Source organism: Acipenser ruthenus, chromosome 21, assembly GCF_902713425.1.
Source record: "Acipenser ruthenus chromosome 21, fAciRut3.2 maternal haplotype, whole genome shotgun sequence".
NCBI classification, from domain to species: Eukaryota; Metazoa; Chordata; class Actinopteri; order Acipenseriformes; family Acipenseridae; genus Acipenser; species Acipenser ruthenus.
In genome coordinates, this window is record NC_081209.1 from 21777107 (window position 1) to 21782134 (window position 5028).

Genomic DNA, 5028 nt, shown 5'->3' on the forward strand with positions numbered 1-5028 from the left:
TACCCAGGTTATATAGAAGGCGAATATATGTAAAGCATTGCATTCAGTTATAAAACAGTAAGTTGGTGGTCATATCAGAGAATGGGATCATTTAAAAGGGAACTAGTCACTTTACCCCCTAAGGAAAAAGCAGGAACAAATAACAGTAACAGTTTATTGCAACCACAATTCAAATGGAAAGGAGTGAGCATGGCCTTAACGATTAGAGAGTGCAGGCAAACACACTTAGAGAATCAATACATTCTACAAATACTGAACCTTTAAACACACGCTTGAAGACATGGGCAAATGGCTCAAATATCTTATTGTAGATATAGAGAAAAACTAGACCCTACCTTTAACATTTTTTTTTGCTAGCAACCTTTTAGCCTGTGAATAGGGCAGGGATGAATTGGCTACTATCCATGTAAAACAAAATACAATTCTATGACAAGAAAGGGCAAACAAATTATTCCATAGAGCTATTTGATTTAGTTGGCCGTCAATCTATTATTTACAAGTCATTCAGCCCCACCAAGAACGAGGATTTATGGAAATACGGTCTTTAGAAAAGTCCCTTGAACTGCCATAACTCTGTTGACAAAATAAAGCCTAGCTTTAACTTGCAGTCACCCTTACAAGCATCAGTTGCAATGCAGTGGCTCTGTGCTTATACTAGCTTGGCTAAGGGCAGCTACAATTGCATACAACACTGGTAGAACGGGACAACAGTGTTAACATTTTCATATAAAGTGGATTGCAGTGGTGCTTTAGGCCTATCCCTTGGTAGACTTCCCTACAGAGGTTATTAGAAAGTCTTGCCTCTTGGATTCTCCCACTCTTTCTCTCTGTAAGCTGCATAAAGAGTTCATAGCCACACTCTGTGATACCAGTTAGAAAATTGCATGTTTTAGCATTAAACAGATGGAACACAGCACTCTCCCGTTTAACTAGTGAATATAATCCAGCAAAGCAGCCAGTACCTTTGCTGCCACCATTTTAGTCACAACCCTCCACTAGTAAACTATTATTTTCAGAATGTATGATTCAGGGCTCTATTCACAACCCTGGCAGTTTTGCTTTGGCCTTTCTGCCGGGGGTCGTTGTGCTTTGTGTTCCCAAAAGAGTTTCGACAGTGAGATTGGAGGGCTTACGATGACCTTGAGTCCTCCTGGTCAATAAGTGGGTTTCAGCGGAGAGGAGGCATTCAAAATGGACATTTGCAATTGGGTTGAAAAAATAAATACAAATAAGTGGCTGTTCAGAGCAGCCTAGTTGAAGGTACAGAGGCAGTGTGGGCAGAGCTTTGGAAATTGGAAGGAGAGTTCTGATGATCTGCTGCTGGAAGCCCCCATATGAATAGCAAGCAGAGGAGAAAGAGCTAGCAGCAGAAATTGCTAAGTAAATTATGTAATGCTTTTCTGTCAGTTAGTAGCTTCCTGCTGTTGCTTGTTCCTGGAATAAATTATTAAAAGGTATAGTGCTGTAAGTGCAGTAGATTTACTGTAAGGATGTTGGTTTACAGCATATGTTAAACATATACAAATCATATTATAAAATTTTAGGTCTATGGTAGCTTTATTACATAGGAGGCTGTGTGGTCCAGTGGTTAAAGAAAAAGGGCTTGTAACCAGGAGGTCCCCGGTTCAAATCCCACCTCAGTCACTGACTCATTGTGTGACCCTGAGCAAGTCACTTAACCTCCTTGTGCTCCGTCTTTCGGGTGAGACGTAATTGTAAGTGACTCTGCAGCTGATGCATAGTTCACACACCCTAGTCTCTGTAAGTCGCCTTGGATAAGGGCGTCTGCTAAATAAACAAATTATAATAATAATTACATTTTTTAATAGCAGAGAAAGGCTGTTGTTCTGTATTGGACCGAAATCTACTGTGAACTTTGGAAGCTGAAGCTCTGCTCCTAACAGCTGCTAAGTCTTTTCTGGGTCAAACCAAACTTCCCATTGCAGGTTGTTGTCTAGCATATGATCATAGCAGAATTACACATTCTGTGTAGCTTCTGAGACTGCCAAACATGTTACAAGAAGAGAGAGAAATTATTAGAGTTTAATGAAGCACTTTCAAAGTGTTTTTAAAACAATGCTTTTTCTGGAAGGATAAAACAATACAAAATAAATAATAAACAAGGCAGTTTTCTTTCAGAACGAATAGTAAGTAGCTACATTGATGTTCTTTAAGACGAAACAAAATTGGTACGGTAAGCCATTGAGTTTTCTGGTATTGTCTCCCTGGAGAGATCAGACTTCCAATAGTTGTAACGAGTTGCACAGTGCACCTTAACAATGTATCTTAGTCCAACAATAATTAACAAATTTAGACCCAGGTATGTTTTAATTAAAGGTAAAATAAAGAGACTGCTAAACTGTGTTAAATTGTGTTGTGGTTTTGGGGTATAGACTATGGCCCACTGGGGGCTAAACTGAGACCACCAAACTTCATTCACCCCCAGAACCGGTTTTATGCCTCCAGAGTGTGAAATGCATGATAAACTAATGGATTAGCCTGCTGCACCGCCTAGCCACCAGAGATTATATTTGCATAACAAAGTAATCAGTCAAGTGAATGTGCACAGCCCATTTACACAAAAGCGTTACAGATTTTAGGTGTCTTTATCAGATGCCTTTTTATATTTTTGGACCATATATGTTGTAATTATAATATAGAAATTATATCAAAAAAACAAAAAAATAATGATAAATAAGTCTTGGTGGTTAATATTCTGCAATTTCAAGGACATCTTTGGAAATTACGTATTGCCCTTATCCTTGTGTGAAATATTGTACTATTATTATTATTATTATTTGTTTATTTAGCAGATGCCTGCATCAGCTGCAGAGTCACTTACAATTACGTCTCACCCGAAAGACGGAGCACAAGTGATTTGCTCAGGGTCACACAATGAGTCAGTGGCAGAGGTGAGATTAGAACCGGGGACCTCCTGGTTACAAGCCCATTTCTTTAACCACTGGACCACACAGCCTCCTAACTAAATAACAAAATAAACAGCCATTGTAACTAAATAAACAAGAATTACCCTAATGGAAGGGCAGCTATATTGAATCAGTGTAATCCTTACCCCCTTCTGCTCATTGTTTTCTCTTATTGTCTAAAAGGCAGGGTAGTCCTATGAAATTTAAATCACATCTCACTCACACTGCAAGACTTTTGCTGGCACTAAATTCCTAATCTAAACGCGCTCTGTGTGCTAAGGGTGAAGTAAGGCAATGCAATCTACTGGTTGGGTATTGTGCTTGTGAATGAGAGGCAGTGGCCACCTTCTATCTTATCATCCCAAAATGTCAATACAGAGGGCCTTTAAAAGCATAGGTTCTACTTGTTTGCCTTGAAAATGCAGCACAGATCACTTTGATGTTAACGTTTAAGGTGAAAGACAATGTTTGTTACATTGTTGAGCAGGTGGAAATGGAGCAAAACACAAGAGAGAGAGAGAGAAGCAGTGGCTTCACTAGAAACAGTAACTGAGCCGGCCTGCCCAGTGAACAAAACAGTAAACTAATCTAGTATACTGATATGAATAGATATTTCAATACTATGATATCCATCACTTTTCATATTTATTGTTCATTTAAATTTGGTTATAAGGGGTAAAATGTGTCTTCTTAAAATGTAGTTAACAGCATCCACCACTAGAGGTCCTTAAATTCACATCTGCATTCTGTACACCTGTGAAAAGTTTCCATTTTTTCACGGTTTACCATCTATGTAATTAACGCCTGTAATGCATTTCCTCCAATACTATATCTGTGTTGTGGAATTCCTTCTGAAATTAGAGGGATTAATGGACCTCTAGTTTAAGTACTGTACAATGCACATGTGTATGGCAAGTGTTTTTTTCCCGTCATACATTGAGACAATTATTCTGTGACTATTCAGCCATGAAATTGTTGTGTGGCTGAGAATAATGAAACAAATTATTCATGCATGAACTGAAAAACAGTAAGGGGTTGCATTTCTACACACAACACCACCAATCAACGATTAAATACAGGTAGTGCACCTTAAAAAGAAAAAGAAAACATCCACATGTCTATATGAAAAATAGTGTGGATAAATCAAAACGTGTGTTATTGGGTATATAAGCACAATAACACATCAGGACGGCCTAAATTATAGTACAGTACACAGGACAAAACACTACAAAGAGTTCAAAACTCTAAAATATGTATTGGACATTCATAAAGAATACATGCCATCAATTATATATTTGATACATAGCAAGGCCACAAATCTGAATATCGAAAATATAGAGGTTCTGATTTATTGATTTATTTATTGGAGTTTACATTTTTTTGGTTTAACTATTTATTTTTGCACATGCACACAGAGAAAGCTGAAATTATATTTTTATCAAACTCCTAAAACAAATAAAACATTCCAAAGCTTCCAATTTGAATTATACTTCTGTGTAAACCACTTATTTAAAATGGATGCTGCAAATGTAAAAAAATATTGTAAACTGTATTTATTATCTTTTTTTGTAAGCGCAATACAGATAAAACTGTTACCTACACATTTTTATATCACACAATAGAAATGCTATACTGTAACACTATTATACATTTAAAATACATTTAAAATGATTCATTATTTATATTTTGTATTGCAGAATTCATAAAAAAATGATTAACAGTTTATTGCGTATGTTCTCGATTTGTTTATCATTATTATTATTATTATTATTATTATTATTATTATTATTATTATTATTATTATTATTCTGATTATCATTATGTATTTGTTTTAACTGCAAATTATATATGACAGTTGATGGAGTTGTCCACAATATACGTCATTAACGAGATTCTATTAAGAGTGTGTTTATATTTAATGCTAAGGATTTTATTCTTTGGATTATTAAATGTATCAGTCTCCACAAGGTAAATCTTAAATTGAGATGTCAGGAACAACGGTGAGCGCTCTCAATTACCGAGTCATTTATTTAAGAACAGCACCTCTATTTTTTACAAAAGTGAACAATTTGGTCATTCAAGTCAGTTCCGGTGACCAACC

General features: G+C 36.2%; 1 protein-coding gene across 1 annotated transcript in view; it reads right to left on the bottom strand.

The window, feature by feature from the left end:
* Window positions 1-5028, bottom strand: part of LOC117964287 (OTU domain-containing protein 7A-like) — a 110182-nt gene that overhangs the window by 104788 nt on the left and 366 nt on the right. The window lies entirely within an intron of this gene.